This window comes from Schistocerca nitens, chromosome 6, assembly GCF_023898315.1.
Source record: "Schistocerca nitens isolate TAMUIC-IGC-003100 chromosome 6, iqSchNite1.1, whole genome shotgun sequence".
Classification (NCBI taxonomy): Eukaryota; Metazoa; Arthropoda; class Insecta; order Orthoptera; family Acrididae; genus Schistocerca; species Schistocerca nitens.
The window spans coordinates 475,740,516-475,755,576 of record NC_064619.1 but is presented as its reverse complement, the minus strand read 5'-3'; positions in this window follow the sequence as shown (position 1 = coordinate 475,755,576).

Genomic DNA, 15,061 nt, shown 5'->3' with positions numbered 1-15,061 from the left:
TTTTCGAGGTTTAATGTCAGTGAGTTGGCTTTAAACCATTTTTTAATATCCATGAAAATATCATTAGCAGATCTTTCTAGAATTACACTCGACATACTATTTATTGCAATACTTGTGTCATCTGCAAACAAAACGAACTCTGCTTCTGGCAGTGTAACTGATGAGAGATCATTAATGTACACAAGAAAAAGCAATGGCCCTAAGATGGATCCTTGTGGGACACCACATGTAATTTCTTCCCATTCTGATGATGACTGTTGACTTAATTCACTAGTCCTAGACTTTATATTAGGCCATTAGAGCGAATCTGAGACTGCCATACGGTAATACGTAATATGATGGGCACATAAATGTTTTTATTTTTGTAATAAGAGATGAGAGACAACCTTATATATGCACAGAACATGTGTAGAAATAATATATATCTTACACTATGCTGTAAATAAGTGACGTCAAATGATAGAAACGGTAGAAGTCAAACGAATTTGAAAGAGTTTCGTGCCCAATGTTGCCGTGACAAAAATGGCCGTGCCATAATTACAAAAACTGTGCACTCTGTTACTTTATAAGTTTTAAAATGGTTCAGCTTAAATAGAGCCGTCTGATTTCCTTCAAAATTACATTGCACGTTTTTCAGGTAACATACTAATAGCAAACGATAAAACAGGAAACGTCAAGTAGATTACTCTTTTTTTCATTTGAAGTTGCTTCTCTGCAGCTTAACGTAAGTCACTAACGTGAGTCACTAACTATTGCCACCAAGAATAACTCCGAAAGTATGATAGGAGCATAAAAGTAGCTTCAGGGATATGAAGGTCAACTTTGTTGCGTTTCTTAAATGGGATACTATAATTTGATATCTATTTTCTGATAGCGGCTATCGAGACGAATCCAATGATGTGTAACAGTAAGGTCTTTGAAGGTGGCATGAACATCCATTTACAGAAGGTGTTCGAAGTGATGACTATTGCTATCATTACGGTGAGCGGTATTCCTTATCACATCGACGCTTATCACAGCACATTCTTTGACAATTCTTTCTCGCATATCTTCAGGTGTAGTTCGAACGTCTTTATAAATAATGTCTTTTACGAATCCTCACAAGAAAAAATCCAGAGGCGTCAAGTCTGGCGAACGAGCCAGCCGCGACACATCCCCTCCGCGTCCAATCCATCCATTTGGGAATTGTCTGAACAACTCATTTCTAGCCACCATCGAAAAATTTTCCGGACACCCATCGTGTTGATACCACATTCAGTTCCTTGTTCCTAAAGGTATTTCTTACAATAACAGACCTAATGTTTCTTGTAGGAATGTGGTGTACTTCCTACCATTAAGATTTTACTCCGATAAAATACGGTCCTATAATTCTGTCCTGCAGAATCCCACTCCATACATTCACCGACCACGGTTTTTGGTGTGCAACTTGCGCAGCCAACATTGATTTTCAGTTGCCCAATAATGCTTGTTATGCAGATTAACATTTCCATGATTCGTGAATGTAGCCCCGTCAGTAAATAAAATCAAATTAACAAATGTGTCATCCCTCTCAATATGAAGATGACTCAGCTGTTAGGTCCCATAACGCCTTACCACTACCATTCTGAAACTGAGCCCGTCGGCAGAATCCAGTGCGACGCATACAATATGTACCAGTTAATTCTTGATGGAGACTGATATGGTAAGGATGATATTTATGGTGATTCATAACACGAACAACACTACTCTGGCTCATGCCAGATTCCCTTGCGATTTGACTCGAACTAACACAAGGGTATCGAACCACAGTGGCAAGAGTACCAATTTCCGTTTCCCCGTTAGTAAGTTTCCTTTTCCGGATATGTTTCCGATGTGTTAAAGATCCAGTTGCTCTCAATTTATCATACACATATTTAAATGTACGAAGTATAGGGTGAGCAAGTTGAGAATATCTTTCAGCTTATAAGTATCTAGCTCTCACTGAAATTCGTTGGCATTCTCCGTAAATGAGAAGCATATCGACTTGTTCTTCGAAGGAGTACATCATTGACATTCGATTGTTTCGACGATACTAGTCTGACCGTTTCTATCAGTGTTGTATTGCGAAACCGTCGAATGGTGTTTACATGTCAACGGCACGTTAGATGGCTACGCCGTATTCGGTGAATATTTACTATTTGCACGACATACGAGAGAGAACTGTCAGGGCATGTGCTTCGGCAAGTGCCGAACTGATAAGGAATACCACTCAATCCATGATAAGAAGATAGCAGCACTGCATTGATACCAATGGTCATCACTTCGAACACCTTCTGTAAATGGACGTTCATGCCACCTTTTTAATCTTCGTTGACCTTCAAAGACCTTACTGTTACACATCATTAGATTCGTCTCAATATCCGCTATCAGAAAATAAGTACCAAACTATAGCATCCTATTTAAAAAACAAAGTTGATCTTCCTATCTCTGACGCGACCCCAACTAGCAACAAAAAACCAACGTCATATTATGGCCCCCGTTGTCCCATGCAACATTCGTCCCACAAACGTTTCAGCTACTATCATACTTTCGTGGTTATTCTAAGTGGCAACAGTTAATGACTCACCCTGTATATCATTTCTGCACTTGTGCTGTGCATGTATAAACATTGTCTCTCATCTCCTATTGTAAAATCCAAAAACGTCTCTACGCCCATCATATTATATATTAATATTTGGCAGTTTCAGATACACTTGATAATGGCATAGTATGAAGGCGGAAACCAATGATGTGAAATTTACAACGTCCTAAAAAAGCAACTGTAGCGACTTTTCATCATTTGAACAACACTTGCGGAATCAATATCATCCAGACACGGAGAAACTATTAATTCTAGGATGAGTTGCACGAGTCTTTCGTAAGCAAGTCTCCTTTCATAAAGTGACTGTTTTTTCCTTGTATTACACGAATGAACCGAATATTGCCACTTGATTTACCTATGACTGAGCATAGGTGACGACTCTCTTTTGCATCAGCAAAAATTGTTACATCGAGGTATTTATGTGAGTTGACTAATATCAAATCAGCCTCTTTGACACCACAATAATTTGCGATACCAGAACACCTGATGCTCTTTATCGTTCCCCGTGCACCATATGGGGACAATTATTTCGATGGGTCCTGTGGTGCTATTGGGGAGGAGTAGGTAGTACACTCTCTTTCCTGTTCCAAACTCAGCAATAACAGCAGGAATAGAGCGCTACACTGGATCTGCATGTGTAGCGTGGTCGACCTAATACAGCCTCGCTACTGAAGTAGCTGTGAGAACGCAGACACCACTGGATGGTTTTGCCTTCGCTGTATCCGTAGGACGAGGCGCCGGCATCTACGCATGACCCCGTAAGTGCATGTCGAAGATGAGTAAGTGAGTAGTAAAGGTTGGAAACTAACCAGCTGTATATGCATGCCTTGCGTCACCATGAGCTCCGACTATGTATAATATTGTAGTAGAAATACGAGGGCAGTTCAATAAGTAATGCAACACATTTTTTTTCTGAAACAGGGGTTGTTTTATTCAGCATTGAAACACACCAGGTTATTCCCCAATCTTTTAGCTACACAACACTATTTTTCAACGTAATCTCCATTCAATGCTACGGCCTTACGCCACCTTGAAATGAGGGCCTGTATGCCTGCACGGTACCATTCCACTGGTCGATGTCGGAGCCAACTTCGTACTGCATCAATAACTTCATCACCCGCGTAGTGCCTCCCACGGATTGCGTCCTTCATTGGGCCAAACATATGGAAATCCGACGGTGCGAGATCGGGGCTGTAGGGTGCATGAGGAAGAACAGTCCACTGAAGTTTTGTGAGCTCCTCTCGGGTGCGAAGACTTGTGTGAGGTCTTGCGTTGTCATGAAGAAGGAGAAGTTCGTTCAGATTTTTGTGCCTACGAACACGCTGAAGTCGTTTCTTCAATTTCTGAAGAGTAGCACAATACACTTCAGAGTTGATCGTTTGACCATGGGGAAGGACATCGAACGGAATAACCCCTTCAGCGTCCCAGAAGACTGTAACCATGACTTTACCGGCTGAGGGTATGGCTTTAAACTTTTTCTTGGTAGGGGAGTGGGTGTGGCGCCACTCCATTGATTGCCGTTTTGTTTGAGGTTCGAAGTGATGAACCCATGTTTCATCGCCTGTAACAATCTTTGACAAGAAATTGTCACCCTCAGCCACATGACGAGCAAGCAATTCCGCACAGATGGTTCTCCTTTGCTCTTTATGGTGTCCGGTTAGACAACGAGGGACCCAGCGGGAACAAACCTTTGAATATCCCAACTGGTGAACAATTGTGACAGCACTACCAACAGAGATGTCAAGTTGAGCACTGAGTTGTTTGATGGTGATCCGTCGATCATCTCGAATGAGTGTGTTCGCACGCTCCGCCATTGCAGGAGTCACAGCTGTGCACGGCCGGCCCGCACGCGGGAGATCAGACAGTCTTGCTTGACCTTGCGGCGATGATGACACACGCTTTGCCCAACGACTCACCGTGCTTTTGTCCACTGCCAGATCACCGTAGACATTCTGTAAGCGCCTATGAATATCTGAGATGCCCTGGTTTTCCGCCAAAAGAAACTCGATCACTGCCCGTTGTTTGCAACGCACATCCATTACAGACGCCATTTTAACAGCTCCGTACAGCGCTGCCACCTGTCGGAAGTCAATGAAACTATACGAGACGAAGCGGGATGTTTGAAAATATTCCACAAGAAATTTCCGGTTTTTTCAACCAAAATTGGCCGAGAAAAAAAAATGTGTTGCATTACTTATTGAACTGCCCTCGTACATTTGTACTTTGATGCTCGAGTAGGTTTACTTTTCAGTGTCTGTCATTTTGTTTTTTATTGATATAAAATGTTCAGATTCTCTCATTTATCTCAAATGTATTTAAAGTAATATTTCATTTCTTTCCTGTTTTCATAGAAGACAAGGTGGCTTTATAATAACTAATCGACATCACGCGTAGATCCTTCCGCAGTTTTCTAACAAGAGCGCTAGTGCACATTAGCAACACTTTAGCTTACAAAAACTATTGTTTGAACATTATAATACGCAATAGCAACTTGAGGAATTACGTGTATGTGAACATGTACCAGGTAATCTCTCACTATTGAAAAGCTGCAGCTAATATGAGATCGACAGTGGTATTTTTTTTATTTACTGCCTACCTGCATTTAAATCGTCTTTACTACAGATATACGTACTTGATGTACTAGCTTCATTGCAGAAATAATGACCGAAAGTTACTTTCAGTTAAAGAAACAGAATATTGTGCAACGTGCTGGATTCTTTGTGAGTTTGAATAACTCAACGTAAAATTTTATAAATCTCCTTGAAAACCTGGGAACATAGTCACAAAAAACGAAAACATTTCTTGCTGCCTGAAGGTGCGTACAACGCGCCAGGTGACAATTTGTTTGCTTCATTAGCTTATCTGATACTCACACACACACACACACACACACACACACACACACATACACACGCCTTCATTTGGCGAGATTCAGGATAGTATTTTTAACACTCCTTGAATGAAAACATTTCATTATATACTAATTTCGCCTGAACCAATGCCTGAGTGCAAGTGCTTCAATTGGACGCCACTCGGCGACTTGCGTGTCCCTAATCTGCCCCACGTACCTATTCGGGGAAAGGGGTTCAACACTGCCTGGCGCGTCATCACATCCTTAAGACGTGGAGCCAATATTAAAGGCAAACTGAAAATTTCCGTTAGCCCGGCCAGGATTCGATCTGTGTTCTCTCAATTTCCAAGCATACGCTTTACCACTACATCACCAGGCCCGAATAACCTCTCATTTAGAAGAATACACTCTTGTCTTCCGTACAAAGGCGATTCCGTAGCTACTCAGATAGATGTAAGACTTAAAACGCAATCGGTTACGGCTTAAAACTCAGTCCGTCGTCGTAATTTATTCTGTCTCTACCCTCTGGGAAAGATTTTCACGTACCATAAACGTCAAGGTGCACTGGGTAAGTCAGGTTAAATGACGGAAGAAGGAGAGGGCATACCTCTTTCTGTAGGAACATATTTAGTTAAGCACTATGGTGTCATCTGTTTGACAACAGATTTTCGTTATTCCACATTGCGATGTGATCCCACACATTTCAAATAAATACTATTATGATTTCTGCAGTTTCTAAAAAAATGTGTCTTTACATACTGTTTTGTGAAATAAAAACATCCTTTCAGAAATATTAGAGAAAACGGAGTTGAGTTGAAATGGAGAAAACCCAATAAATACAATAATGTACTTCAGAATTACGTCTTTTTCAAATATAGCCGGCAATTGCTTTTGAGAAGTGCAGGACACAGATGTCACGCAATTGTGATTGCTCTCCAGTGCAATCAAACGGTAATCTCGATCTTGCTGGAGATTCTTTAGGTATATCTTATATACTTAACTGTTTACGTAAACGCCATGTTATATTAACTCTATTTTCTGCATATACGATGTGGAGGCTAGTGCAGATTGGCTGCAGCACCTGCACAGACGAAGAGGGGAAAGTGTGCAGTTTCGTGGCGAACCTAATTAGTGGCAGCAAGTCCTGTACATGTACGACCCACAGGGCGAATTCAAGAAGAAGAACGGCGCCCAATGGAAACAATATGGCATCGCTGTGCAGCCACGCGACAGTGCAGAACTAGCGTAAACGAAAGCTTTATTCTTGTGAACTACAATGAAAACCTGTTTATTTTATGAACTTTATTAATGCTGGTCGAATTGTGAGGTGCTAGCTGTGAGGGCTACAAAGTTCGTTGCCCACCGAACCTCGACACTGAAGTGATCAGTTAACCTGTTATGAAACCTCAACTCCTGTGACATATCTTTGCTCATTGCCAGTTGTTGCTTCCTGGGCCATTCCTGCTAGCAGCAATGTATGATGTGCTGGAATTGGCGAAATTTTGCATCCGTCTTCCTGTATGGTCTTTAACTATTAAATTGGTTGTTACTTACCAGAGAAGTGCACCAGCGGTATTTCCTGCCTTGTGGCCGTTAACGCCCCAGTTACCTGCCCTGGTCGTTAGCGTAGTTTCCGACAGTTTGATATTCCTCGCCGTGTTGATGATGTCCAGCACGGCATGTAGTTCGACAGACTTTTAGTTGTTTGTTCATATTTTTTCTTAAAGTGGTTATTGTGCCTTGGCTGTTTTTAGACGCTAATTTTGAAGATGTAGTGCTGCTGGTATCTTCCTCATCAGCTGATACTTTCTGTTGTCGTGGCGTTGGTCGGGTGGAAGGTCCTTCCGCCATCCCTGGGTCGGGTTGCCATCCCATTATTTAACCTTACTCTTGGCTGCCTGTTTCACATCTTATGTTAGTTACATCCTCAGGCAGACCCTTGTAACACTTCTGAGCACCACTGTTCTGTTGGTTTTAGATTGTGATTTTCATTTTAGCCTGAAGTACTGTGCAAGGCCTTCAGCTGTCTATAAATTTAGTTTGTTTTAATTTTAAAATAAGGCCTTCAGCTGATTAAAATTAAAATTTGAAGATTGATTTGTTTAAAACACAAAATTTTGAAAATTTTTTCTAATCTGAAATTCTTGTTATCCAGGCCTTAAGCCCTGAGTTGTTCATTGTCCAGTGTGTGGCCTTTGCTTGAGCTTTTATGTGAAATACACTCCTGGAAATTGAAATAAGAACACCGTGAATTCATTGTCCCAGGAAGGGGAAACTTTATTGACACATTCCTGGGGTCAGATACATCACATGATCACACTGACAGAACCACAGGCACATAGACACAGGCAACAGAGCATGCACAATGTCGGCACTAGTACAGTGTATATCCACCTTTCGCAGCAATGCAGGCTGCTATTCTCCCATGGAGACGATCGTAGAGATGCTGGATGTAGTCCTGTGGAACGGCTTGCCATGCCATTTCCACCTGGCGCCTCAGTTGGACCAGCGTTCGTGCTGGACGTGCAGACCGCGTGAGACGACGCTTCATCCAGTCCCAAACATGCTCAATGGGGGACAGATCCGGAGATCTTGCTGGCCAGGGTAGTTGACTTACACCTTCTAGAGCACGTTGGGTGGCACGGGATACATGCGGACGTGCATTGTCCTGTTGGAACAGCAAGTTCCCTTGCCGGTGTAGGAATGGTAGAACGATGGGTTCGATGACGGTTTGGATGTACCGTGCACTATTCAGTGTCCCCTCGACGATCACCAGTGGTGTACGGCCAGTGTAGGAGATCGCTCCCCACACCATGATGCCGGGTGTTGGCCCTGTGTGCCTCGGTCGTATGCAGTCCTGATTGTGGCGCTCACCCGCACGGCGCCAAACACGCATACGACCATCATTGGCACCAAGGCAGAAGCGACTCTCATCGCTGAAGACGACACGTCTCCATTCGTCCCTCCATTCACGCCTGTCGCGACACCACTGGAGGCGGGCTGCACGATGTTGGGGCGTGAGCGGAAGACGGCCTAACGGTGTGCGGGACCGTAGCCCAGCTTCATGGAGACGGTTGCGAATGGTCCTCGCCGATACCCCAGGAGCAACAGTGTCCCTAATTTGCTGGGAAGTGGCGGTGCGGTCCCCTACGGCACTGCGTAGGATCCTACGGTCTTGGCGTGCATCCGTGCGTCGCTGCGGTCCGGTCCCAGATCGACGGGCACGTGCACCTTCCGCCGACCACTGGCGACAACATCGATGTACTGTGGAGACCTCACGCCCCACGTGTTGAGCAATTCGGCGGTACGTCCACCCGGCCTCCCGCATGCCCACTATACGCCCTCGCTCAAAGTCCGTCAACTGCACATACGGTTCACGTCCACGCTGTCGCGGCATGCTACCAGTGTTAAAGACTGCGATGGAGCTCCGTATGCCACGGCAAACTGGCTGACACTGACGGCGGCGGTGCACAAATGCTGCGCAGCTAGCGCCATTCGACGGCCAACACCGCGGTTCCTGGTGTGTCCGCTGTGCCGTGCGTGTGATCATTGCTTGTACAGCCCTCTCGCAGTGTCCGGAGCAAGTATGGTGGGTCTGACACACCGGTGTCAATGTGTTCTTTTTTCCATTTCCAGGAGTGTATTTTTAAGATAAGGCCTTCAGCCATCTTAAATTAAAATTTGAAGATTCAGTTGTTTCCGTATCGCTTATGTAGCGTCCTTACCTCGTACTAAAAGAGGTCATCGGTACGTATTGGTTATTATTGTTGCATTTTCGAGATTTATCTGGTTCCTTCCGAGCCGTAACGTGATTGCTACCACCACTATTTCGCATTTAACAAATGTTTTCAGTGTTTTCGGACCCCCCAAACAAATAGTTTGTGATAATGCGCTCACCTTCAAGGCCTTCTGTTTTCAGAACGGTATCAAGCATGTCACTACTACGCCGAATTATCCGCAGGGTTCTTTTACAGAGAGGGCCAATCGAAATCTTAAATCTGCATCCATTATTTACCATCAGAAGATGCCTAGTTAGTGGGCTTCTGGACTTGCTTGGCTTAGTTTTGCTTACAATACCGCCAATCATGAGGCCTTGAAAGTTACTCCAGCCTGCTTGATCCTTACTTATCCTGTTAATTCCCCCCTCTCGAACTTGTGGGGAATTCAAGATCTAATTCCGGCGGATTTTACCCCTCAAGTCGTCAAGGAGAACTGGAACTATGCCAGACATAATATTCTCAGGGCCCATAACAAACAAGTTGAGCATTACAATCGTAATCAGCGAGCCTTTAGGGGAAGGCCAGGAGATCAGGTATATGTCTATAATTTTCCCAGGGGGCAGGTGCGTGTCGGAAATCTTAGTAAATTCACTCCCCGTTTTCTGGGCCCTTGCACCATTATGCATATTTTAGGCCCGGTTAATCTGCTGGTTAAGGATAACCACACCAGTAAGCAGTACTGGGTCCACCTTAGCCAAGTTAAATTTGGTTAGCCCAATTCTTGAGTTACCCCCCTGGGTTGGTGTCTGAGGGGGTGAAGTAGAGCCATGGTTGGCTCGCGTTGATGCCATTTGTTCTTTGAGATTTTGTCATAATCGAGTGGCGTCTTATTTCTCCCTGAGTTACTACCATAATGAGTTGCTGACTTGCCTCCATCACTGGCAGCAGCAGCGTTTATCGATACTAGTGCTGCTGTACCATCTTTGGTGTGACCATTATATTTCCATGTGGTGGTGTGTGTGTGGCAATCGGTCAGTTGGGACAGAGCAGCAGGGAAGGCTCCGCAGCGTGGGGTCAGGCCGGGACTGCTGGCAGCGTGCATGCATGGTCAGATTGTGAGGCGCTAGATGTGAGGGCTACAAAGTTCGTTCCCCATCTATTCTGGACTCTGAAGTTGAGTGATCAGTTAACCCGTTTTGAAACTTCAACTGCTGTGACATCTCTTTGTTCATTTCCGGTTGTTGCTTCCTGGGCCGTTCCCGCTAGCAGCAGCGTATGTTGTGTTGGAGTCAGTGATTTTGCAGCTGTCTTCCTGTATGGTCTTTAACTATTAAATTGGTTGTTACTTATCAGTGAAGTGCACCAGCGGTATTTTCTGCCTTGTGGCCATTAACACCCCAGTTACCTGCCCTGGTCATCAGCATAGTTTCCGGCAGTTTGATATTCCTCGCCGTGTTGATGATGTCCAGCAGGGCATGTAGTTCTACAGCCTTTTAGTTGTTTTTTCATATTTTTTTCTTAGAGTGGTTATTGTGCCTTGGCTGTTTTTAGACGCCAATTTTGAAGCTGTAGTGCTGCTGGTATCTTCGTCCTCGGCTGATACTTTCTGTTGTCGTGCCATTGATCGGGCGGAAGGGAGTCGATTAGGTTGTTGGTTGGTCCTTCAGCTGTCCCTGGGTTGGGTTGCCATCCGATTATTTAACCTTACTCTTGGCTGCCTGTCTCACCTCACCTTACATTAGAGCTACGTCCTCAGGCCAACCCTTGGACCACTTTCGAGCACCACTGTTCTGTTAGTTTTAGATTGTGATTTTTATTTTAGTCTGAAGTACTGTGCGAGGCCTTCAGCTGTCTATTAATTTATTTTGTTTTAGTTTTAATATAAGGCCTTCAGCCATCTTAAATAAAAATTTGAAGACTGATTTGTTTAAAAACTAACTTTTGAAAGGTTGTTCTAATCTGAAATTCTTTCTGAGTATCCATACCTTAAGCCCTGAATTGTTCAATGTCTTGTGTGTGGCCTTCAGCTGAGTAATTACGTGAAATATTTTTGAAGTAAGGCCTTCAGCTGCATGTATTCTTTAAAGCAATTTTTTGTAACTTATGTTCAGGCCTTCAGCTGTTCTGATTTTTGGTGTGGTTTTGGGCTTTCAGCCCAGGAGGTATCTCAAGTTTTTTTAACTTGGCCTTCAGCCATATTGTTTTATTTTCACCCTTTTAAAGCTAGGTGTAATTAAATGGTTCTTAGGAAAATAAAAGTTTGTGTGTTTTGTGCAACTGACAGTAACTGTTTACGGCCCCCTCCACTAGAATAACCTGGTCTGCTCTATCCTTCTAAGCCAGATTCCAATATCACCATAAAGTGGCTTATTTCTTCCTAAAATCGAATACCTTATTTCGTCTTTTATTAAAAGAAGAATCGTCTTGTGCATCTGTGTTGTTTTATTAGATGTTGGTATACTTGATTACAGGTTTTATTTTAGCGAGCCATATTTTCCCAAATCGCAACAGCTTTTTGACTGTACATAGATTGTTTTTGTTATTGTGATGCATTATGATCTCTCTCCCCTCTCCTAAATTGGTGAGGAAAGAAACAATGTCAGGTGATGACCGTACAAACACACTATCACACTGAGTACACTTTATGTATTTCGTTGCGTTGCAACACAAACATTACATTTTCTGACGCATTTTAGTGGTGACATTAAGCAACTGGGATACAAAACAGCAGGTGATGTTTATCTCATGTATTCAGGGTTTATAGAATAGTGCTTCAACTACTGCATATTACTAATTCGTTATTTATATTTTACAAGCAAATGTTGGTGTCCAATTATTTACAACGACTGTGTTATATAGTCATTCCAATATCGCATAGCGAATTATATATACTTTCGAAAGAAATCTACCAATGTAACACTTAAGCCAGTCCATAAACAAAGTCAGTAATGCAAACATAATTGACAACGTTTTCAATATTTTAGGCAGCTCAGATGATTCGAGGTATTTTTTTTTTTGTAAAAAATATTCTGGATAGTTTTTATTGCAGCCCAGATGGGGTTACATTGTAATAGTAGTACAAGGCTCCGACTGGAGGAGAGCAGAAGGAGGTGTAACACTACACAAACGTGTGTGTGTGTGTGTGTGTACAAATGCCTTTGACCTTGCAGTCCATTTAATATCACTTCAGGAATACGTACATATATGTAAATAAAGTAATTTGGTATCATTTTTACTCCGGAGGTAAATGTCTTCCTGGAATAATCAACATATTTTACTTTTATCTCAGCGTTACGCAACTTTTTACTGAATATTTGGCATTATTTTTAACACCGCACCCCAGTTGGTTGGAGAGAGGGAAGTGAACGTCAGAAATAGTGTAATCTGACACAGTTTAAATGCTATGCTCTGATTGCTTGGATGGAGGAAGAGGCACGTGGTTGACAGCATACAATTTTCGTTTTTCCATATAAGGAGGGAGGGTTTTTAGTTTCCCATTAACACAATTGGACTATTTACGCCATCTTGGAGTTTTTAAATATTGTTTACTGATTGGCTGGAGATAAGGTGTATTACACTATGACTGGTCGGAGGTAAGGAAAGGAGGACATGGTTAGAATTTTCCACTAATGTAATTGGGCTATTTACTCTATGTTGAATTTTTAATAGCGCATTATGATTGACTGGAGATAAGGAGGGGAGGGGAGAGGGCAGGGAGGCGTGGCTCAACACAGATAAGGATGAAGTCATCACTAATGAAAGCGATGACATCACTGATGACGTTTCCGCCAAGAATGATGATAGCGCTAGTCAATAGTCTAACAAACATGACGTCACAAATGTAAACATAGTGTTCAGGTTGCCCATACCCACACTACTAATGTTTGTTAAGAAAAATAAAAATAAATACTATAATTAAGAGCAAAATGAAAAATGCTCATCAACATGAAGGAGGATGATAAACATAAATCTAGCTACAAGCCAGGTGGACAAAGAAATACAGGGAACAGAGAACGAGAACTAAATGGAAGATGATGATGATGGTAAGTTTCTGGGAGACAATTACTTCTGGCGTGTATATATTTATATATCACCGTATTTTTTTCCTGGAAATGTGTATGTTATCCTCCTTCTTTCTTAAGAACTGAAAATGAAGTTTCATGGACTATCGTGTACGACAGCATTTTCTATCCATATAAAAATGGTTCAAATGGCTCTGAGCACTATGGGACTCAACTGCTGTGGTCGTAAGTCCCCTAGAACTTAGAACTACTTAAACCTAACTAACCTACGGACAGCACAAACATCCATGCCCGAGGCAGGATTCGAACCTGCGACCGTAGCGGTCGTGCGGTTCCAGACTGTAGCGCCTTTAACCGCTCGGCCACTCCGGCCGGCCTTCTATCCATATATTGACCTACACTGGGAATCAAACGAAAAATCATCCGATGAAAAGAATTACTAGTTAAATGGATCAGAAAATGAAACATTATGAGCAATATCGTCATCTGTGTGATATTGTGTCGTTATAAAAAGAAATTTGCTACCGACAAATTCCACCTTCTATTCTTTATTTTGCTTGCGGACAAGAAGTCACAACAGTAACTATGAATTTAGCATGGTCTGGAAATAAGTACTTATTTGAAAGCATTTTTCGAGCCGTAGAGTTCTGGGAATTATGTCGTGTTATAGAGAGAGGAAGTACCATTTCCGAGAACTGCGAAAATGTTCATTTTCAGTTATTAAGAGACTTGCATCTTTGCTTCACTGGAACCCCTAAGACAGGTTTGTACAGTGGACTAAGGCGCAAAGACGATCTCTGAAGAATTAGTATTCGATAGGTCTTACGAGAAAAAAAATCAAATTATTCTAACTGTAGCCGTTTGATTCATGAAATGGATAAAGTTATTCTTGACAATTTACACTTTCAATCGTCTTGTCAATAATATTAGGACGATCTTAACTTGTTGCAAATAGATTAATGGAAATGTTAAGATGTAGGCTCAACCAGCACCTTTTACAACGAAAAGGCGTAAACTGCCGCTTTTGTCAAGAAGAAATCCTTCACAATAATCAGAATTATTCTGCTGTGTGTGTGGTACCACATGCCGATACCATCTCATGGGTTTCATTTGCAACAGTTCTGCAAGTTTCCATCAGATGCCAATAGCGGTCGCGCAGGACCCGTGGAGCCACTGGTACATTCCCCCTGTGCCACACCTCCAGCGACTCTGTCACGATATAAGACAGCCGGTGGCAGACACACTGACACTCAGAGCCTCTTTACTAAATGACACTGTGGAGACACTGCCTAGTCACAGATCTGACACCATTCGTCGTGCTATAGTTCAGAGTGCCTCACCCATGTAGCTATTGTATCAGTTGGACTCAGTTTCTTGGTGCATTATTTGCAACCAGTCTTCATAAGCCCAGAGAAATGCATGTAAAGTAAATCTTCTGTGCTAACTTGTTCGCCAATCATTCCTGCTCCAATCCAGCTTTCGTAAGACGATGGCAGGCGCCACACTACCTGTAGCTTACCCCTCCTTATCATTGTGTACAAAGTCGTACTCAACAATGTAAATCTACTGTAGATGCACAGTATAAAGGAAGCACGAAGCAGACCCCCCGTAACATAGAGCTGAAGCTAAATGGAAATGGTCTGCTTGCATACTTGCTACACACTCTTCACATATCTAAAACAGAATCACTAGCGGCAACACATTAGTACAATAACGATCATTTATTGACAGATTATACATCACAAAATATATACTCAACTTTTGCTTTGCATGGCACCGACGAACTTAATGTAATGTAATACGTACGGTAGATGGCTAATAAACAATCAACTGCCTGTTGTGTGTCGCCCTCTGAGGCTCGGGCATCTGA